We start from the raw sequence: 24255 nt of genomic DNA on the forward strand, positions 1-24255 counted from the left end.
CCAACCCAATGGGCCTGAATTTCAGCAAACTCTGGGAGGTAATGGAGGACAGAGGAGCCTGGCATGCTACAGTCAATGGGGTTGCAAACAGTCAGACATGACTTATCTACTGAACAACAACAACTCTATAGCAGAAAAGCAAATGACCCATTAAAAATAGGCAAAGAACTTGAACAGACATTTCTCCTAAGGAATCACACAAGTAGCTAATAGATATATGAAAAGGTGCTGCAAGCTACTAATCATAAGAAAGTGGAAATAAAACCAGAATGTGATATCACCTCACACCTATTAGGATCACTTCAGTTCAGTTGCTCAGTAGTGTCTGACTCTTTGGGACCCCAGAATCACAGCACGCCAGGCCTCCCTGTCCATCAACAACTCCCGGAGTTTACTCAAACTCATGTTCATCGAGTCGGTGATGCCATCCAGTCATCTCATCCTCTGTTGTCCCCTTCTCTTCCTGAACCCAATCCCTCCCAGCATCAGGGTCTTTTCCAATGAGTCAGCTCTTCGCATGAGGTGGCCAAAGTATTGGAGATTCAGCTTCAGGGTCAGTCCTTCCAATGAACACCCAGGACTTATCTCCTTTAGGATGGACTGGTTGGATCTCCTTGCAGTCCAAGGGACTCTCAAGAGTCTTCTCCAACACCACAGGTCAAAAGCGTCAGTTTTTTGGCACTCAGCTTTCTTCACAGTCCAACTCTCACATCCATACATGACCACTGGAAAAACCATAGCCTTGACTAGACGGACCTTTGCTGGCAAAGTAATGTCTCTGCTTTTTTAATATGCTATCTAGGTTGGTCATAACTTTCCTCCCAAGGAGTAAGTGTCTTTTAATTTCTTGGCTGCAATCACTATCTACAGTGATTTTGGAGCCCAGAAAAATAAAGTCTGACACTGTTTCCACTATTCCCCCATCTATTTCCCATGAAGTGATGGGAACGGATGCCATGATCTTAGTTTTCTGAATGTTGAGCCTTAAGCCAACTTTTTCACTCTCCTCTTTCACTTTCATTAAGAGGCTCTTTAGTTCCTCTTCACTTACTGCCTGCCATAGGGTGGTGTCATCTACATATCTGAGGTTATTGATATTTCTCCCAGCAATCTTGATTCCAGCTTGTGCTTCTTCCAGCCCAGTGTTTCTCATGATGTACCCTGCATATAAGTTAAATAAGGGTGACAATATACAGCCTTGACATACTCCTTTTCCTATTTGGAACTAGTCTGTTGCTCTATGTCCAGTTCTAACTATTGCTTCCTGACCTGCATACAGGTTTCTCAAGAGGCAGGTCAGGTGGTCTGGTATGCCCATCTCTTTCAGAATTCTCCACAGTTTATTGTGATACACTCAGTCAAAGCTATGGTATAGTCAATAAAGCAGAACTAGATATTTTTCCGGAACTCTCTTGCTTTTTCATTGATCCAGCAGATGTTGGCAATTTGATCTCTGGTTCCTCTGCCTTTTCTAAAACCAGCTTGAACATCTGGAAATTCATGGTTCAAATATTGCTTAAGCCTGGCTTGGAGAATTTTGAGCATTACTTTACTAGTGTGTGAGATGAGTGCAATTGTGGTAGTTTGAGCATTCTTTGGGATTGCCTTTCTTTGGAACTGGAATGAAAACGGACCTTTTCTAGTCCTGTGACCACTGCTGAGTTTTCCAAATTTGCTGGCATATTGAGTGCAGCACTTTCACAGCATCATCTTTCAGGATGTGAAATAGCTCAATTGGAATTCCATTACCTCCACTAGCTTTGTTCATAGTGATGCTTTCTAAGGCCCACTTGACTTCACATTCCAGGATGTCTGGCTCTAGGTGAGTGATCACACCATCTTGATTATGTGGGTCATGAAGATCTTTTTTGTGCAGTTCCTCTGTGTGTTGTTGCGACCTGTTCTTAATATCTTCTGCTTCTGTCAGGTCCATACCATTTCTGTACTTTATTGAATGTATCTTTGTATGAAATGTTCCCTTGGTATCTCTAATTTTCTTGAAGAGATCTCTAGTCTTTCCCATTCTGTTGTTTTCCTTTATTTCTTTGTATTGATCACCAAGGAAGTCTTTCTTATCTCTCCTTGCTATTCTTTGGAACTCTGCATTCAAATGGGAATATCTTTCCCTTTCTCCTTTGCTTTCCTGTTCTCTTCTTTTCACAGCTATTTGTAAGGCCTCCTCAGACAACCATTTTGCCTTTTTACATTTCTTTTCCATAGTGATGTTCTTGATCCCTGTCTCCTGTAAAATGTTACAAACCTCCATGCATAGTTCATCAGGCACTCTGTCTATCAGATCTAGTCCCTTAAATCTGTTTCTCACTTCCATTGTATAGTCATAAGGGATTCGATTTAGGTCATACCTGAATGGTCTAGTGGTTTTCCCTACTTTCTTCAATTTAATTTTGTATTTGGGAATGAGCTCACAATCTGAGCCACAATCAGCTCCCAGTCTTGTTTTTGCTGACTGTATAGAGCTTCTCCATCTTTGGCTGCAAAGAATATAATCAGTCTGATTTTGATGTTGATCATCTGGTGATGTCCATGTGTAGAGTCTTCTCTTGTGTTGTTGGAAGAGTCTGTTTGCTATGACCAGTGTGTTCTCTTGACAAAACTCTATTAGCCTTTGCCCTGCTTCATTCTGCACTCCAAGGCCAAATTTGCCTGTTACTCCAGGTGTTTCTTGACTTCCTACTTTTGCCTTCCAATTCCCTATAATGAAAAGGACATCTTTTTTTTGGGTGTTAGTTCTAAAAGGTCTTGTAGGTCTTCGTAGAACCATTCAACTTCAGCTCCTTCTGCATTACTGTTTGGGGCATAGGCTTGGATTACTGTGGTATTGAATGGTGTGTCTTGGAAATGAACAGAGATCATTCTGTCTTTGAGATTGCATCCAAGTACTGTATTTCGGACTCTTTTGTTGACCATGATGGCTACTCCATTACTTATAAGGGATTCCTGCCCACAATAATAGATATAATGGTCATCTGAGTTAAATTCACCCATTCCAGCCCATTTTAGTTTTCTGATTCCTAGAATGTCAACAATCACTCTTGCCATCTCCTGTTTGACCACTTCCAATTTGCCTTGATTCATGGACCTAACATTCCAGGTTCCTATGCGATATTGCTCTTTACAACATCGGACCTTGCTTCTATCACCAGTCACATCCACAACTGGGTATTGTTTTTGCTTTGGCTCCATCCCTTAATTCTTTCTGGAGTTATTTCTCCACTGGTCTCCATTAACATATTGGGCACCTACTGACCTGGGGAGTTCCTCTTTCAGTATCCTATCATTTTACCTTTTCATACTGTTTATGGGATTCTCAAGGCAAGAATGCTGAAGTGGTTTTCTATTCCCTTCTCCAGTGGACCACATTCTGTCAGAACTCTCCACCATGACCCATCCGTCTTAGGAGTCCCCACACGGCATGGCTTAGTTTCATTGAATTAGACAAGACTGTGGTCCGTGTGATCAGATTGGCTAGTTTTCTGTGATTATGGTTTTATTGTGTCTGTCCACCTGATGCCCTCTCGCAATACCTACCGTCTTACTTACGTTTCTCCTACCTTGGACGTGGGGTATCTCTTCACGGCTGCTCTAGCAAAGCGCAACAGCTGCTCCTTACATTGGGCGAGGGTATCTCCTCTCGGCCCTCCTGCGCCCGCGCAGCCGCCGGTCCTTGGAGGTTTGGTAGCTCCTCTCGGGTGCCGCCCTTGACCTTGGACGTGGGGTAGCACCTCTGGGCCACTCCTGTACAAAAACAAAAGCAAAAAGAAAAACAATAAATTTTGGAGAAGATGTGGAGAAATTAGAACTCTTGTACATGATTTTTGGGAATATATGGAAATCTTCCTCCAAAATTAAAAATAGAACTATCATGTGACTAAGCAATCTCACTTCTGAATATATATCCATAGAATTGAAATCAAGATCTCCAAAAGGTATTTGCTCTCCCAGGTTAATTGCAGCATTATTCACATTAGCCAAGAGACGGAAACAACCTAAACATCTGCTGAGAGATGAATGGATAAAGAGTATGTGTATATGCACGTGTGCTATGTCACTTCAGTCGTGTCTGACTGCAGCCCTGTGGACTGTAGCCCACCAGGCTCCTCTGCCCATGGGATTCTCCAGGCAAGAATACTGGGGTGGGTTGCCATGCCCTCCTCCAGGGGATCTTCCCAACCCAGGGGTCAAATCTGCACCTCACATTGTAGGCAAATTCTCTACCGCTGAGCCATCAGAGAAGCCCATATGCTTCTCTGATGCATACGATGGTGTATTATTAGGACTTTAGAAGAGAGAAATCCTGTAATATGCAGCAACATTGTTGACATGAAGCGTAGTCTAATATGTTTTTTATCACAATTTTTTAAAAAGAAATAATGTGTTTATGCACAGACTGGATTGTCACTTTTTTACACTTATGACTTTTAACTCCTGTGAGTTTCCATGTTTTTATGTGGTAGATCCTGATTTTACTTCTTGGATCTGTGGTTTTATTGTGCTTCACACATTTGAGAAAAAAATGCTGGTCATTATTTCTTTAAATATTTTTCTCTACTTCCCTTCTCCCTTTTCTGAGGTACCAGTTACCTGTATGTTAGACTGCTTGCTAATAGCACAGGTCAATTGGTAATGGATACTTTACTCTGTTTGCTTTCGTTTGTTATGTCTTAAATTTAGTGAACTACAGTTTGTAATCCACTCAGGTAAAACAAGCTCTTTCCCCCATTTAATCTAATTCATATGTCGTATGTAGAAGTATTTATTTGTTCTTATTTAATTTATTTTTGCACTAAATTAATAAATACTTGAAATACCTGGACATATTTAAAATAAATGTATTAAAATCCACTTCAAATCTTTTCTAATTATTTTTTAATATAAGATTCATTTTATTTTTCATTTCTCCTAGTGATATATTTCATTTGAATGTACAAATATTTTTAATAAGATGGTCAATTTTATTGTTATATATTTTATGTTTTCAAGTTCCATATTACAAGTATTTCTTTAAAAATTGTTGGACTTTGTTTTGGCAGTTAATAAACCAATCACTGGCAAACTTGACCCTTCTGAGGTTGTTTTTCAGCTTTTTGTTTTTCTGAGGAAATTAAAAATTTCCCTTATTTTAGGGCTAGCTTAATCCTATGTAAATTTTTTTAGGCCCCTGTCCTACATTTTGTGCAGCCTTCTGAGAGATCCTGAAGAAATGGACTCAGCTATGCTGTATTTGTATCCTTGACCACAGAAACTATGAGACAATAAATGCTTGCTGTTTTAAGCTACTAGACTTTGGACTAATGGACTGTGTGGTAAGAAATAGCCAATACAATAGGACTATACCTTTGCTCCTTGGAAAGTGGAATCGATTTTTCTGATTTTAATGTTTTAATGTAGTGTCCATAGTTTTGGAAGTGACAGTGAATATGAAGATCATTTTTACATTTGCTTTAACCAGAAATCAGATCTTTTATGTTTCAAATAAATAGAAGATGATTTGCATATCAACAAATCCAAACAGCTTTTAACTAATCACAATAAAATGTTATGGTATGATGGAATTTAAATTAAAAGTTTCTAAAATTCAATTTTATTTATAAGGGCTTAAAATAATCAGTAATAGACACTCTTTTCATTATTTAGTATTCTTGATATACCAATAAAATATAGAAAAACAATTTTTATACAAGTATATTTATTGCATATTGTGGACCAGACCAAGTACTGAAAGAGCAAAGTGTAGATGCAGGAACTATTTCTTTCAAAGTATATTAGCTTGGTTGGAATAAATTCTACAAAATATCTTTCTGCGTGAAAACTATGTCCAGCATTGTTGTGACCCTTGCCCTTTCTCTAGTTAGAATTGAAACATGCACCTTATGAGAAGGCTTTAATTACAGTCTTTAAAAAAACAATTATGGGAATTTAAAACTGATGTTTGCCTTCATTAAATTATCAACAGCTTTGTATTTATACTTAGATGATTCATAATTATTTAGGCATTAATAACAATTAAACACAAGATGTTTTTCAGAATTGTTCATTTTATCCAAGCATTTCCTTTTGCTCTCCATAGAATTTTTTATGAAAATTGCCTTTGTCTACATAGGAAACAGAAAGAATTCACATTTTAAGAATTAGAAGTATTCAAATATTTGATGAGATTAATATTTCATTAACTAAAAGATTTTAAATTCTACATATTTAAATATATTTTTTGCTAAGTTTACAAGGTAGATATTAAACCATTTCCTTTTCAGTGAAGTGGCTAAAACTTATAGTCAAGAAGGATGTTATTAAGATTTATGTGTGGGTGTTAAGGAATTAAAAGGCTCTGTGGCTATAGCAAATGCTTTTAAAATTTGCTTCAAGCATAGAGTTTATCAAGAGCCTCTTTTTTATTAAAAAATAGATTTCCTGTTGGATATAGTATCCCATAGTTCTCATCCAGACTCTTGGCAGCACTTTGCTTTTAACAAAGAAAAAAATCTACAATTGGGGATTTTTATTGCACTTGATTAAGCTTCTTTAATAAAAGTTACAACACAGTAAAATTGAACATAAGTAATATTAAAACTCATTCAGGCACTAATATACATGAGAAAATAAATGAAATAATCTTGTTGAAACAAATTACAGATATGCAGTTTCAATGAGGATCTGGAGAATCTTTGAAATGCTTATAAATTTTAACATTTGTTTGCTATGGATAAATTTATTCTTATTAGCTTAAAATGCAGTTATCCATTGAATCTCTATTATTTAGAAATGATTGTGTACAGGTCTTAGCAAGGTAACTGCTCTCAGGATGTCACATAAAGTAGATTACAAAGACTGTTAGGGGAATTCTCTGGTGGTCCGGTAGTTAGGACTCCCTGCTAAGGGCCTGAATATATCCCTAGAAGGAGAGCTAAGACTCAGAAGCTGTGTTGCATAGTCCAAAAAAGAAAAAAAAAAAAAAAAAAAAGGCTGTGAGTTTACAATAAAGAGTATTTTTAAAAGATGTAGTCATTTTGTAAAAGAATGTTTTATGGACCTTTATTTTAAAAGTTTAAGATAAATTTAAAACTTTAAAATTTTAAGGTAAAAATTCAAATTTTTCTAACAAATGGACTTAGAAAAAAACAACTCTTGGACTTTTGATATCAAGATATCAGGTTTATGATGTGGAAATTTAAAATGCACACATATATCATGCTGAAGTGGCTCTCAAATTGGCCAAATCTGAAACAATTTAAATAATAAGTAAAATAAATAATGACAAACAATGGAATATACTCTAACCCATAGAATAATATAAGTATCTAAATAATGATTAGCATAAATAATTGAATAAATAAGTGAGGAAGATAGATAAACATTTTCTAAAACTAGAATCACATTTAATAGGTGAAAAAGTGAAACAAATGCATAATGAATTAAGAAAATAGAAAAAAACACTATGCCATATTTGGGGGCTTCTCTGGTGGTTCAGATGATAAAGAATACGCCTGCAATGCAGGAGACCCAGGTTTGCTCCCTGGGTCCGGAAAATTCCCTGTATATCCACTCCAGTATTGTTGTCTGGAGAATTCCATGGACAGAGGAGCCAGGTGGGTTACATTTCATGGGGTTGCAAAGAATCAGACTTAACTGAGAAACTAACACTCACCATGGCATATATTGGAGATATATTAGAGTAAAAATGGCTTCAGAAAGAATATTAATAGATGAGATAAGTAGTGGGTGGAACAGAGAAGGCAATGGCACCCCACTCCAGTATTCTTGCCTGGAAAATCCCATGGATGGAGGAGCCTGATAGGCTGCAGTCCATGGAGTCGCTAAGAGTCATAAACAACTGAGCGACTTCAATTTCACTTTTCACTTTCATGCATTGGAGAAGGAAATGGAAACCCATTCCGCTATTCTTGCCTGGAGAATCCCACGGATGGGAGAGCCTAGTGGGCTGCCATCTATGGGGTCGCACAGAGTCAGACATGACTGAAGCGACTTAGCAGCAGCAGCAGCAGTGGGTGGAAATATCATGAGGAACAGGATACTTATTATTGTCCCAAAATGTCTCAAAAATATTTAGCAATTACAGAAAGCTCTGGCAGATTTATGGATACTGGGATAAATGGGAAGATGAGAGGTAGGACATGGAGTGGAGAGACGTACTGTGTCAGAATAGAGAAAGTGGCTTCAAGTTTTCTTCCTCTTGTTAAGGTGATATTGGCAGATGTGCCTGAAAGAAGACTTCTGACCAATTCTTCAGATAAAGAGACTTTAGAAGGAAGCTGCCTCAGCTAGTGAAAATTGCTCAGTCATGTCCGACTCTGCAACCCCATGGACAATATAGTCCATGGAATTCTCCAGGCAAGAATACTAGAGTGGGTAACTTTCCCTTCTCCAGGGGATCTTCCCAACCCAGGGATCAAACCCAGGTCTTCCACATTGCAGGTGGATTCTTTACCAGCTGAGCCACAAGGGAAGCCCATTTCAATATATGAAGAGTATAACTGACCAGAGATGCCTAAAACCTTGCCTGTAACTCTCTCCAGATGCTTCAGTGTTCTGACTGTGAGCATAGTCTGTTGTGTGGGGGGCAGCTTTTATCTTAGACCTGGAAAAACCTTTGCAATTGCCTACAGATATGCCTGAAAAGTTGGATATAGGTTTTTAACCAGAAGATGGACTGCCTACCAAGTGGTATACATACTTGTTTGTAGAGCAGGAAATTCACTTTTACTTATGCTACCATATGCACATTTTTGTAGGTGATCTTTATCAAATTGAGACAATTCCTTCCTATTGTTATTTTGCTATAATTTTTTTTACCATGAATGGTGTATAATTTTGCCAAATATGTTTTCATTTGCAATGATCAAATGTATTTTTTCTTTATTTTGGTAATATGATTAGTTACATTGATTTATAGTTTATGATCCTGATGAGGGTAAAAGAGGAGAGTGAAAAAGCTGGCTTAAAATTCAACTTTCAGAAAACTAAAATCATGGCATCCAGTCCCATCACTTCGTGGAAAATAGATGGGGAAACACTGGAAAAGGTGACAGATTTTATTTTGGGGGGCTCCAAAATCACTGCAGATGGTGACTGCAACCATGAAATCAAAAGATGCTTGCTCCTTGGAAGAAAAACTATGACAAACCTAGACAGCATATTAAAAAGCAAGGACATTACTTTGCCAACAAAGGTCCGTCTAGTCAAGGCTATGGTTTTTCCAATAGTCATGTGTGGATGTGAGAGTTGGACTATAGAGAAAGCTGAGCACCGAAGAACTGATGCTTTTGAATTATGGTGTTGGAGAAGACTCTTGAGAGTCCCTTGGACTGCAGGAAGACTAAGCGAGTTCATCCTAAAGGAAATCAGTCCTGGGTGTTCATTGGAAGGACTGATGCTGAAGCTGAATCTTCAATACTTTGGCCACCTGATGCAAAGAACTGACTCATTGGAAAAGCCCCTGATGTTGGGAAAGAATGAATGCAGGATGAGAAGGGGATGACAGAGGATGAGATGGTTGGATGGCATTACTGTCTCGATGGACATGAGTTTGTGTAAATTCCAGAAGTTGGTGATGGACAGGGAGGCCTGGCGTGCTGCAGTCCCAGGGGTCACAGAGTCAGACATAACTGAGTAACTGAACTGAACTGAATGTCTTTGACTAGATTTGGACAGAATTGTGTATCCTTATAAAGAACTTGAGCATTGTTCTTACTCTGTATTGTAAAATAATTTTTATTTATATTGTATTTTTTTTTCATTAGCTGTTATGAATAATTCACAGATGACTTCCTCAAGTCTTGGAGTTTACTTTGTGGGAGATTTTTTCCCCCCCCAATTCTAATTTCTCTGTTAAATAACAGGCTTTTAAATACTTGTTTTCTCTTGTGACATATGTGAAAACATTTATCTTTCAAGTCGTTTGTTATTTTATCTAAGTTAGTTGTCAAATATATTAAAATAACCTTTGTGCACACATACTTTTTTCTTCATAATATTGTAAGTCTGTACTAATGTAGTATTTTTTCTGTTTTCTTACTATCTAATATATAATTGTGACCATTTTTCATTTATAACTTGGGTAACTTCTGTTCACTCTTTGTTTTGACATTTAAAAAACTTTAATTATTTTTTAATTGAAGGTTAGTTGCTTTACTGAATTTTGTTATTTTCTGTCAAACTTCGATAAGTATCAGTCATAGGTACACCGAAGTCCCTTTCTTCCCAAAACTCTCTCCCGTCTTCCTCCCCACCCCACCCTTTTAGATTGTTAGCCCCTGTTTGGGTTCGCTGAGGCATAGAGCAAATTCCTATTGGCTATCTATTTTACATATGGTATTGTAAGTTTCCATGTTACTCTCTCCATACATCTCACCCTCTATCTCCTCCCCTCCCACTGTGTCCATAAGTCTATTCTCTATGTCTGTTTCTGCATTGCTGCCTTTAAAATAAATTCATCAGTACCATCCTTCTAGATTCCGTATATATGCATCAGTATATGATATTTGTATTTCTCTTTCTGACTTACTTCTGACTTTCTGGCTCTGTTTAGTACAGTCTAGATTCACCCACCTCATTAGAACTGACTAACATGCATTCCTTTTTATGGCTGGGTAATATCCATTTTATGGCTGGGAATATCCCATCTTACCTAGAGCCAGACATCCTGGAATGTGAAGTCAAGTGGGCCTTAGAAAGCATCACTACAAACAAAGCTAGTGGAAGTGATGGAATTCCAGTTGAGCTATTTCAAATCCTGAAAGATGATGCTGTGAAAGTGCTGCACTCAATATGCCAGCAAATTTGGAAAACTCAGCAGTGGCCACAGGACTGGAAAAGGTCAGTTTTCATTCCAGTCCCAAAGAAAGGCAATGCCAAAGAATGCTCAAACTACTGCAATTGCACTCATCTCACACACTAGTAAAGTAATGCTCAAAATTCTCCAAGCCAGGGTTAAGCAATATGTGAACCGTGAACTTCCAGATGTCCAAATGTTCCAGATGATCCGCTGGATCATCAAAAAAGCAAGAGAGTTCCGGAAAAGCATCCAGTTCTGCTTTATTGACTATGCCAAAGTCTTTGACTGAGTGTATCACAATAAACTTTGAAAAGTTCTGAAAGAGATGGGCATATCAGACCACCTGACCTGCCTCTTGAGAAACCTGTATGCAGGTCAGGAAAAACAGTTTGAACAAGACATGGAGCAACAGACCAGTTCCAAATAGGAAAAGGAGTATGTCAAGGCTGTATATTGTCACCCTGCTTGTTTAACTTATATGCAGAGTACATCATGAGAAACACTGGGCTGGAAGAAGCACAAGCTGGAATCAAGGTTGCCAGGAGAAATATCAATAACCTCAGATATGCAGATGACACCACCCTTATGGCAGAAAGTGAAGAGGAACTAAAAAGACTCTTGGTGAAAGTGAAAGAGGAGAGTGAAAAAGTTGGCTTAAGGCTCAACATTCAGAAAACTAAGATCATGGCATCTGGTCCCATCACTTCATGGCCAATAAATGGGGAAACAGTGGAAACAGTGTCAGACTGCAGATGGTGATTGCAGCCATGAAATTAAAAGACGCTTACTCCTTGGAAGGAAAGTTATGACCAACCTAGATAGCATATTAAAAAGCAGAGACACTACTTTGTCAACAAAGGTCCATCTAGTCAAAACTATGATTTTTCCAGTGGTCATGTGTGGATGTGAGAGTTGGACTGTGAAGATAGCTGAGTGCCGAAAAATTGACACTTTTGAACTGTGGTGTTGGAGAAGACTCTTGAGAGTCCCTTGGTCTTCAAGGAGATCCAACCAGTCCATCCTAAAGGAGATCAGTCTTTTAGGACTGTTCATTGGAAGGACTGACCCTGAAGCTGAATCTCCAATACTTTGGCCACCTCATGCAAAGAGTTGACTCATTGGAAAAGACCCTGATGCTGGGAAGGATTGGTGGCAGGAGGAGAAGGGGACGACAGAGGATGAGATGGCTGGATGACATCACCGACTCGATGGACATGAGTTTGAGTAAACTCCGAGAGTTGGTGATGGACAGGGAGGCCTGGAGTGGTGCCATTCATGTGGTTGCAAACAGTCCGACACGACTGAGTGACTGAACTTTACTGAATATCCCATCATATATATGTACCACAGCTTCTTTATCCATTCATCTATCGATGGACATCAGGTTGCTTTCATATTCTAGCTGTTGCAAATATTGCTTCAATGAACATTGGGGTACATGTGTGTTTTCCAATTTTGGTTTCCTCAGGGTACATACCTAGGAGTGGGATTGCTAAGTCATATGGTGGTATTATTCCTAGTTCTCTAAGGAATCTCCATACCATATTCCATAGTGGCTGTATCAATTTACTTTACATTCCCACAAGCAATGCAAGAGGGTTCCCTTTTCCCCACACCCTCTCCAGCATTTATTGTTTGTAAATTTTTGATGATGGCCAATTCAGACTGGTGTGAGGTGGTATATCATTTTGATTTGTATTTCTCTAATAAAGAGTGGTATTGGGCATCATTTCATGTGTTTGTTAGCCATCTGTATATCTTCTTTGGTGAAATGTCTGTTTAGGTCTTTTCCCCACTTTTTGACTGGTTTGTTTGTTTTTCTGGCACTGAGTTGTATGAGCTGCTTGTATATTTTGAAAATTAATCCTTTGTCAGTTGTCTCCTTTGCTATTATTGTCTACCATTCTGAGGGTTGTCTTTTCACCTTGTTTGTAGTTTTCTTTGCTGTGCAAAAACTTTTAAGTTTAATTAGGTCCCACATGTTTATTTTTATTTTTATTCCCACTACTCTAGTAAGTGGGTCATAGAGGATCTTGCTTTGGTTTATGTCATCAAATGTTCTGCTTATGTTTTCCTCTAAGAATTTTATAGTTTCTGGTCTTACATTTAGGTCTTTAATCCATTATAAGTAATCCATATCTTTGTGAATGGCATTAGGAAAGGTTCTAATTTCATTCTTTTGCATGTAGCTGTACAGTTTTCCCAGCACCACTTATTGAAGGAACTGTATTTGCCCCATTGTGTGTTCTTGCATCTTTTGCCAAAAATAAGGTACCCATAGGTGCATTGGTTTCTCTATCTTGTTCTGGGTTCTCTATCTTGTTCCATTGGTCTACATTTCTGTTTTTGTGCCAGTACCATACTGTCTTAATGACTGTAGCTTTGCAGTATAGTCTGAAGTCAGGAAGGTTGATTCCTCCAGTTCCATTCTTCTTTCTCAAGACTGCTTTGGCTATTCAGGGTCTTTTGTGTTTCCACATGAATTGTGAAATTTTTGTTCTTGTTCTGTGAAAAATGTCATTGGTATTTGATAGGGATTACATTGAATCTGTAGATTGCATTTGATAGAATAGTCATTTTCACAATATTGATTCTTCCTACCCAGGAACATAGGGTATCTCTCCATTTATGTGGTTTTTTATTTCTTTCATTAGTGAATAATTTTCTGTACACAACTTTTTTTTAATCTCCTTAGTTAGGTTTATTCCAAGATATTTTATTCTTTCTGTTGCAGTGGCAAAAAGGATTGATTCCTTAATTTCTCTTTCTGATTTTTCATTGTTATTGTATAGGAATGCAAGTGATTTCTGTGTATTGACCTTGTATTCATGACTTTGCTGAATTCACTGATTAGTTCTAGTAATTTCTGATAGTTTCTTTTGGGTTTTCTGTGTATAGTATCATGTTATCTGCAAACAGTGAGAGTTTTCCTTCTTTTTCAATCTGGATTCCTTTTATTTGTCCTTTTCTTCTCTAAGTGCCATAGCTAGGACTTCCAAAGCTATGTTGAATAATAGTGATGAAAATGGACACTCTTTCTTGTTCCTGATCTTAGATGGAATGCTTTTAGTTTTTCACCATTGAGAATAATGTTTGCTGTGGGCTTATCATATATGGCCATTACTATCTTGAGGTAAGTTCCTTCTATGCTCATTTTTTTGAAGCGTTTTAATCATAAATGGTTGCTAAAATTTGTCAAAGGCTTTTTCTGCATCTATTATGATCATAAAGTTTTTATCTTTCACTTTGTTAATGTGGTGTTACATTGATTGATTTGCACATATTGAAGAATCCTTGCATTCCTGTAATAAACCAAAATTGATCATGGTGTATGAGATATTTAATGTGTTGTTGAATTCTGTTTGCCCAAATTTTGTTGAGGATTTTTGCATCTACATTCATCAGTGACCTTGGCCTATAATTTTCTATTTTTTTTTTGCTTTGTCTTTGCCTGGTTTTGGTATCAGGGTGATGGTGGTCATGTAGAATGAGTTTGGAAGTGTTCCTTTGTCTGAAATTTTTTGGAAGAGTTTCAGGAACATAGACAATAGCTCTACTCTAAGTGTTTGATAGAATTCCCCTGTGAAGCCATTTGGACTGGGCTTTTGTTTTGGGGGAGATTTTTTTTTTTTTTTAAATCACAGTTTTGATTTCAGTGTTTGTGATTGACTGGTCTATAATTTCTATTTCTACCTGGTTCAGTCTTGGGAGATTGAACTGTTCTAAAATATGTCCATTTCCTCTTGGTTTCCCATTCTACTAGCATATAATTGCTCATAATATTCTCTTATGATCCTTTGTATTTCTGTGTTGTCTGTTGTAACCTCTACCTTTTTCATTTCTAAATTTGTTGATTTGATTTTGTCCCTTTTTTTCTTGATGAGTCTGGCTAGTGGTTTGTCAATTTTGCTTATCTTCTCAAACAACTTTTAGTTTTTAATCTTTGCAACTCTTTCCTTCATTTCTTTTTCATTTATTTCTTCTCTGATCTTTATGATTTGTTTCCTTCTGCTGACTTTGGGATTTTTTTTGTTGTTGTTGTTTTTGCAGCTGCTTTAGATGTAGATTTAGGGTGTCTATTTGAGCTTTTCTTGAGGTAGGATTGTATTGCTATATACGCCCCCCTTAGAACTGATTTTCTGAATCCCATAGGTTTTGGGTCATCGTGTTTTTGTTATTATTTGTTTCCAGAAATTTTTTGACTTCCCTTCTTATTTCTTCAGTAACCTCTTTGTTATTTGATAATGTATTGTTTAATCCCCACGAGTTTGTGTTTTTTTACTGTTTTTTCCTCTGGTTGATAACTAGCTTTATATCATTGTGGTCAGAGAAGAACTTGATATGATTTCAGTTTTATTTAATTTACTGAACCTTGATTTGTGGCCCATCCTGGAGATGTTCCATGTGCACTTGAGAAGAGAGTGCATTTGTCTGCATTTGGATGGAAAGTCCTGAAGATATCAATTAGGCACATTTGGTTTAATTTCATTTAAGGTTTATGTTTCCTTATTGATTTTCTGTTTTGATGATCTGCCCATTGGTATAAGTAGTGTGTTAAAGTCCCCCTACTATTAATGTGTTACTGTCGATTTCCCCTTTTATGACTGTTAGTGTTTGCCTTATGTATTGAGGGGTTCCTATCTTGGGTTCATAAAATATTTACAATTGTAATGTCTTATTCTTGGATTGATCTTTTGATCCTTATATAGTGTCCTTCTTTTTCTCTTATAATATTCTTTATTTTAAAGTCTATTTTGTCTGAATAAGAATTGCCACCCTGGCTTTCTTTTGGATTCCATTCATATGGAATATCTTTTTCCATCCTTTTACTTCCAGTTTGAATGTGTCTCTTGTAGGTCTGAAGTGGGTCTCTTGTAGGCAGCATATATATGGATCTTGTTTTTGTATCCATTCAGTCATTCTGTATCTTTTGGTTGGTGCATTTAATCTGTTTACATTTAAGGTAATTATTGATATATATGTCCATATTGGCATTTTATTAATATACATTTTGAATGAGATCTTTGCTGGGTATACTAATCTTGGTTGTAGATTTTTTTCTTTCAGTACTTTAAATATATCCTACCATTCCCTTCTAGTCTGCAGAATTTCTACTGAAAGATCCTGTTAATCATATGGGTTTTCCTTTCTATGTTACTTGTTGCTTTTCCCTTGCTGCTTTCAATATTCTTTCTTTGTGCTTAATCTCTGTTAGCTTGATTAATAATATATGTCTCAATGTGTTTCTCCTTGGGTTTCTCCTATAAGGGACTCCATACTTCTTGGGCTTAATTGACTGTTTCCTTTCCCATGTTGGGGAAATTTTCAACTATAATTTCTTCAAAAATTTTCTTAGTGCCTATTTTTTTTTCTTCTTTCTCTGGAACCCTTATAACTTGAATGTTGGTGCATTTAATATCGTCCCAAAGGTTTCTGAGCCTATCCTCGATTCTTTCCATTCTTTTCCCTTTATTCTGCTCTTCAGCAGTTATTTCCACCATTCTATCTTCCAGCTCACTTATCCGCTCTTCTGCCTCAGTTACTCTACTATTGGTTCCTTCTAGACTATTTTTAATTTCAGTAATTGTGTTATTCATCTCTGTTTGCTGTTTCTTTATTTCTTCTGTGTCCTCGGTGATTGTATTAACTGTTAATTGTTTCTTGCATTTTCTCCATTCTAATTTCAAGTCCTTGGAGCATCTTTACTATCATTATTCTGAATTATCTTTCAGATAGATTGTTTATTTCCACATCACTTATTTGTCATATGAGTTTCTACCCTATTCTTTCATTTGTGCTGTGTTTATCTGTCTTTTCATTTTTTTCCAAACTTGCTCCAGTTTAGTTCTCCTTTTCCCAAACTTTAGGGTTACATTCCTTCTTCCTTTTGCTTTTGCCCCTGGAAGAAAAGGTTGGCTAAGTTGTTTGTGTTGACTTCTTGTTAGGGTGATTTCTGCCTGTGTTCTAGAGGGAGGATATCAAGCACATCAAGCAGGTAGTTACATAAATAATGGGACATAGAAACACACTTCCACACACACAGTTATAATCAAAGTATTCTAAAGAAAGAAGTACAGGAGATTGACTTGGTGAATGAGAGAAACCAAAAGTGATATCGATCAATTAAAAACAGAGTTGATCTGTCCATTATTTAAAATGAGATATTGAAATCCCCTACTATTAATCTACTTCTGTCTGTTTTTCCTTCAGTTCTGTCAGTGTTTGCTTTATATATTTAAATGCTCTGATGTTGGGTGCACATATATATATGATTATTATTGATATATATTACTGTTGAATTGGGCCTCCCTGATGGCTGCCAGTAAAGAATCCACCTGCCAGGGCAGGAGACACGGTTCAATCTCTGAGTTGGAAAGATCACCTGGAGAAGGAAATGGCAATTCATTCCAGTATTCTTACCTAGAGAATCCTGTGGACTAGTAGGAACCCATTAGGCTACAATCCATGGTTTCATGAAACAGTCAGACTTGATTTGCCAACTGAACAACAGCAATATTGTTGGTCTATTTATCATTATATAAAGTTCTTTTTTCTCTTGTGATGATTATTGCCTTAAAATATATTTTGTCTCATATAACTACCTCTGCTCTATTTTCATTGACATTGCATAGAATATATTTTTGTACTCTTTAGCTTTCAGTTTATATACACCCATAAATATAAAGTGAGATTTTTGTTTGTTTATTTTGTTGACAGCATGTATTTGTATTTTGGGGTTAAACTTTTATTGTTGTTCTAGCTTCCCATAATGAAAGGTTATATATATTTTTTTATTTCAAAACTTCCTTAGTGTATGTTAAAGCTATAGATTTTCTCCTAAGTGCAGGTTAAGATGGTCCAAAAATTTTTAGTATGTTGTGCTTTCATTATCTTTGAATTTCTACAGTTTTATAATATCCTTTGCAGCTTATTCCTTAACAATTGGCTGTATAGAGTTAAATTGTTAGATTTATAGATACTCACTGCCTTTATAGATGCTTTGTTGTTTATTTCTAATTGATTACATGGTGATCGAAGAATACACTGATTGTGTTTTAGTCTTTTGAAATTAATTTTGTTGCATGTCACTTTTGCAAGGAAACTGAAAATAGATATTATTTGATAAGTATGGGAAGCCTACCATTAAGAAACATGTTCAAGAATACTGAAGTGGGTAGTCTATTCCTTCTCCAGGGGAACTCCTTGACCCAGGAATCGAATTAGGGTCTCCTGCATTGCAGGCAGATTCTTTACCAGCTGAGTTACCAGGGAAGAACAGAGATTTTAGTATTTCTGGGTTTTGTTCAGTATAGAAAATTACAACCTCAAACTTATGGTTTTATTTTAAATATAAATTAAAAATCTGACTTGAATACTCTTTCCTCAACCTTTACATAGGCATACCTTGAAGATATTTTGGACCCCTTTGCAGACCACCAGTAAAGAGCAAATATCACAGTAAAGTGAGTCCCACAATTTTTTTTTCCAATGTATGTAAAAGTTCTGATTATATTATGGCCTACAAAGTATGTAATAGAGTTATGTCTTAAACAAGTTTATACCTTAATTAAAAATACCTTATTGCTAAAAAATGCTAACCATCATCTGAAACTTCAGTGTCATAGTAATAAAATCAAAGATTACTGATCATAGATCACCATACAAATAAAAGTTTGAAATGTTAGAATTACCAATTTGTGATATAGAGATATTAAGTGAGCAAATGCTGTTAAAAAAAAAAAAAATGGCTCTAATAGGTTTACTCTAAGCAGTGTTGCTATAAACCTTCACATTGTAAAACCAATATTTTCAACGTGCAGTATATTAAGCAAAATGAAATGAGGTGTATTCTAAATACTCCTTTTATCTAGCTCCTTTTGATGGGGTTTACTGTCCTTCTGGTTTCTTTATACACTAGTTGAGCATATTTTTGATGGGGCTTTATTCTAAACAAAAAATATGGTATTTGACAAACAACTGATGAAGAATCCTAAAAGTATAAAAAGGAATGGCAAGCAGATTTTAGGCAAATGGAAAAAAAATTTTTACCAGACAGTAATTAAAATATCAGAATAAACTGATACTTTAACATTGTTTAAAACTCAAGTTTTTAAAAAGAAAATAATGTTCATAATTTCTATTGCAGATGTGTTTTGAGATTCTTGTTATTTTCAATTATTTTCTGATGTTTCAAATTTTTGTATTAGAATTTATTCTGTACATAGTCAGAAAATATTATTTTAAATTAATGTGGGGAAATTTGCATAATGAAACAGTGTCATAGAAAATCTATTTATGAATATATTTGATATTTTTGTCTATGATGTCATATGTCAAATGAATAGCAGGATAATATAAATCTATGGTTTATAGGGCTTGCAGAGTAATCTACTATAATTACTGTTGATCAGGTCTTTATTGAAATTTTATTGTCATGATGGACAACTTAGAAACCAAAGAGTGAAAACAATTGATTAAAAGTTATGGGAAACAATTTTCTAAGGAGAGATTGTAATTTATAGTTTGACATGATAGAATGCTTTAAATAAATACTGTCTTTCATCAATATAGCATCTGTATATTTAATCCATGTGCTTATACTGACCCTGTTTCAAAGATGAAAAGACTGTAGCTTGGAGGAGTCAAGTGCTAGTCATATAGTAAACAAATAGTTTATTAGTTTCTGTCCATTTTGTGAGGTATATATTGATTCTTTTATAACTTTTATATCCATTATGGCTTTGAATATAATAGAAATATGTTTACATTGACATTTGACTTCAAATGGAAGCTTTATTTTGAATGATCTGAGCTATTTTGCTGGCCATCAAGTCTCTGCTGACATCTAGGTTATCTTCGTAAAGTTCAGTAAGAACGGTGGCTGACACCCCCACCTGTCTCTGTCAGCCTAGTTGTTTTACAAGGGTGGGGCAGGCTGTGAAACCATTTCAACTGTCTTGCTCTTGCTGCTAGGAGAGGCTCAGTTGATGTGGAGCATTGTTAGTTAAGTGTGGTCTTAATGGCAAGCAAACAGGACTCCTGCAGTCTTCACTAGCCTGTGGTTGTGGTTTTGTTAGGCTCAAGAAGTGGGCAAGTGAATTTGTTAGGAAACTTAAAAGGGAGTTTTAGAAGTGACAGAGCCAAATCTTAGCCAAAATTGATGTTATTCCCATATCCTGAGTTGACCAGAAACTGTGTATATACATACCAGAGACTATAGCGGGCCCGAGCTACCCGCGTGTTCTCGGCCAGTGGAGACCATGTGCACACATAAAGACATGAGAAAACCCCATGGAACATAAAATCTCGAGCAAACTTGAGAATGTCATGTCAGTCTCTTTTACTACTATGTAAAATGAAATGTCTTTACAGTGTTTATAACTATTCTGAAATTGGATTGAGAATATTTTGCTTTCCTGAAAGGTAACATTTGGAATAGTTATATATGAAAAAGTTGTTACATGCTAAGAAGATATCTATTTCTCCTGAACTTGAAGTGAAAGTGGTGGGTGTGTTGATTGTATATAATAAAAATATGTTGATGATATATTAAAGTTAATACTTCATACTTAAACATGAACTTAATTTATTCTACTTTATCTTTTTAAGTTAAATTTTAAGTATTTATGGCAGACTGACTTTACCTTTGGTGGACAGTCCAAAAACTGCTGCTCACAACTGTTGCTCACAACTTCATTACTTATGACAATACAGAAATGTCTGTTGTAAATCATCATATCATTTTATTTAATCCATTACATTGTTAAACATTTAATTTAAAGTTGATTAGTGTATCACACTGTAGCTAGACTTCTCTGACTTAAAAAAAAACAGAACAAAACTGACTTTAGGAGAACCCAAGGATCAGAAGTAAATAGCCAGTTATGAAGGCGTGGTTTGATTTACACAACCTAAACATGAAAATAACATATTTTTCACATTTATACTAACTCCTTGTGACTAGGACATGTCTTCTCAGATAGATGTTGTCTTTGTGAAGTCTAAATGTAGAAACTTTCACTGCTTCATCAAGTTTATTTACATAGGTAGAATGGGTGAAATACCATAGGGCTATTTAATTTTCATTCCTATTACTTAGACATTTTTACCAAATTTTCTGAAATTTGTTTCATTGTTTTGCTGTTTCAATATAAAATTATAATAATGCATCTAAAGATAATAATGCAAATATTAATACAAATTTAAATGCAGTAATAATGAATTTAAAAGGAGAACAAAATTAGATACAACAGAAAAATGGTAAGCAGTAAAGAAAGTCTTATGACAAATAACCAAATAATTTTTGCCACACACACACTGCACGAATGAAAAAAATTACTCAAAATTTCTTAATGTGGATCAAGTCATAAATTGCCACCATAAGCAGCATCACTTCTAATATTTGTCCAAGTCATCAAACTGATTTCAGTTAGCTGTAATGATTTGCATACCCTCCTGCGATACACAGTTGAGAAACACCAGATGAATATTAACTATGATGTTGATTAAAAGTTGCAACAGCACAAGTAGGGTTTGTCCACACACTGGTATAATAATCTTTCCTATGTCAAAGCAGATCAAATAATGACATTTAGCAAGAAGTTCTGTACAGATACCCTAACTGTCAACTATTTGTGCTGTGAGCTAATGAAAAACATGTTGGTCTTGATATGCTTGGATGGAGAATTGCCAAGAAAAACCACTGTTGCAATTACTCTTTATGAAAAATCAATTATTGGTATATAGATAACAAAATATGGGTTGAAACACTAAGATAATGAGACAAATGTACTGAGCAATTATTCTAGACTATAGTCTGACTACAACTATATACTTTTCTGGAACTGAAAAGCTGTTTTATTAATAAGATAACTATAAAAATTACTGGAAGAGATTTTCAAGTATTTTAGTATTCAATTAGTATATTACTGGAATGCTTGGACAGGTAGATTTTGTTTGTTTTTAATCAAAGGAAATATGTACATAGTTGGGTCTTTGATTATGAATGCCAGAATCATTATGCCACATAGCAGAATATGCTGGAGACATTATGTTAATCTGTCAAGGAAGCCTTAACAGACATATAGTACATATAGTGTATATATGTATGCAAGCAGTAGTCATATTCTAGAATTGTTCTGACACTTGCATAGTATTATTTATCATGCTAAAATGAAATAAGATAAGGTCATTTATGTTATCAGCTTTATATTGAAATAGTGAGGTCTTCCATAATTCGTATGTAATATGAAACTAAATGTTGAAAACAAATATGTAGTATTTATATAATTATTGCCAAATATGTTATTTTACAGTGAGTTTGTGTCACATTTTATAATCTGTGGATCTGATGTTCCTAACCTTTTAGAAGATAAATTTTATGTAACAATTTCTGACTTAAAAAATGCAAAATGTGAGAGTTGCAAATTAAGTTTTATTTGGAGCAAAATGAGGACTGTGACCTGGGAGACAGCATTTCAGATAGCTCTGACAAACTGCTCCAAACATCTGGAGAGGAGAAGGTCAGTATATATGTAATTTCAGTGAAGTGGAAGTTCATGCCATCAAGCACATGTTTTTGCAGAAGGCTTCTGCTAGTCATGAGGAGCAGACATCACTATGAAAGAAATTAGTGTTTTTCTAGATATGAGAAGATGCAAGAATTGGGCTCATAAAATCAGTTCCTGAAAATATCTAACTATCTGAAAACCTATTCTGCCAATTAATAAATCAAATTCTAATGGTTATATTTTAAAACTATAGGTACAAGTGCTTTACCATTTTGTATTCAATCGCCTGTCAGAGTAAATTGAGTCATTACTGAATCTTTCTCTTCCTCCATCCATATATTTACAGTGAACCAAGTCAAATTGCTTCCATCTACTCCTTTCCATTTCTACTGCTACTGCTTATTGGATTATTGAAATGAGATCTGAATTGGTCTTTCCTCTTTTCCTCTTAATGCCATCCCTTCATGTATAGTTGTCAGAGTAATAATTCTCAAATTTTATCAGATCATGTCAGCCATCTGGTTTAAAATACTTTTGTAACTTCTCTTACATAACATTATAAAATTAAAAAATCAAAACTCTTCAGATGACAAATATAATTTATGCCCACTTTCAGCCTTTTCTTTCTCTCCACTCTTTCAAATGTGTGTACTTGTATTTAACATGAGCTTGTTTTGTTATATGTTTTTCTCCATATGGAATATCATTTACTCCCTCTCTGACTGTGAAAGTTATATTTATTCTTCTTGTTTCCTTAAATATCATTTTTTTAAATTTATTTTTCATTTCTTTTTATTAGTTGGAGGCTAATTACTTTACAATATTGTAGAGGCTTTTGCCATACATTGACACGAATCAGCCATGGATTTACATGTGTTTCCATCCTGATCCCCCCTCCCACTTCCCTCCCCATCATTTTTTGCCATGATAATTACACTAAGCATTTTTTCTCTTTAGGGCCAGTCAGTTATGTATATTCAAATGATTTTTCTTTCTATTAGCATCAATTTAGCCTAACAAAATGCATGAGTTGTTGATTACCAAAACAGAATAATGCTACTCATTTAAATACCAAAGCACTAAATAACTTTATGTCATACTTATTCTGTCAAGTTTAAAATATTGTCAGAAACATCTGACAGATATTACTATTGTTACTAAATATAGCATAGAAATGATACTTCTCTAGCATTATAAAAATATCTAATTCTTTTATTATATCCTGATTATTTAATATATTATTACATTCATAAAATATTTGGTAAATGGTACCCTAAAGTAATTTTTTTAAACTGCATTTAAGAAATATTTTGGAGTTTATGAAGAAGAAGATGATAGCGCTAAGTTGTGTCCGACTCTTGTGATCCCATAAATTACAGCCTGCCAGGCTCCTCTGTCCATGGGATTCTCTAGGCAAGAATATTGGAGTGGGTTGCCATTTCCTTCTCCAGGGGAATTTTCTGACCCAGAAATTGAACCCACGTCTCCTTCATTGAAGGCAGATGCTTTACTGACTGAGCTATGTGGGAAGCCCCTGGAGTTTATGACATAACTCTCATTTACAATTTAAAAATCTCTTAAAATGAGGCATTTTAAATGTAAAATTTATTTCAACTAGATTATCAGTATAGCTGTTCTGCCTAGTGTTACAATGACCTCAAAATTACTGGATTCTATAAAGGATAAGGAAACTTCTCTCAAATAGTCTAAGATTTTGATAATTATAATCAACATGAATTTGCAGACATTGTCTTATTTACTCAAGATCATTCTGATCATCTACCTTCTGTTGGGAACTGAGTTTGGGAATGATACTAGGGTTAGTGTGTTCTCTAAAATCAAATAAACATACATGTGAAAGAGAAACAACATTGTGTGGGAGAGTCTATGATGGTAGTTAAAATAGGACAGTATTCAGAGCTTCCTTAAGTTACT

At 35.5% G+C, this 24255-nt stretch overlaps 1 long non-coding RNA gene across 1 annotated transcript in view; it reads left to right on the forward strand.

Annotated features, from left to right (window-relative positions):
- The window catches only part of LOC139037988 (uncharacterized), a 118965-nt gene extending 100637 nt beyond the window's left edge, over nucleotides 1-18328 (forward strand). The window contains exon 3 of the long non-coding RNA XR_011490892.1: nucleotides 18209-18328. This is a non-coding gene — a long non-coding RNA (uncharacterized lncRNA). The remainder of the gene's footprint in view (nucleotides 1-18208) is intronic.
- Nucleotides 18329-24255: the final 5927 nt, after the last annotated feature.

Source organism: Odocoileus virginianus, chromosome 13 (assembly GCF_023699985.2).
Source record: "Odocoileus virginianus isolate 20LAN1187 ecotype Illinois chromosome 13, Ovbor_1.2, whole genome shotgun sequence".
Lineage (NCBI taxonomy): Eukaryota > Metazoa > Chordata > Mammalia > Artiodactyla > Cervidae > Odocoileus > Odocoileus virginianus.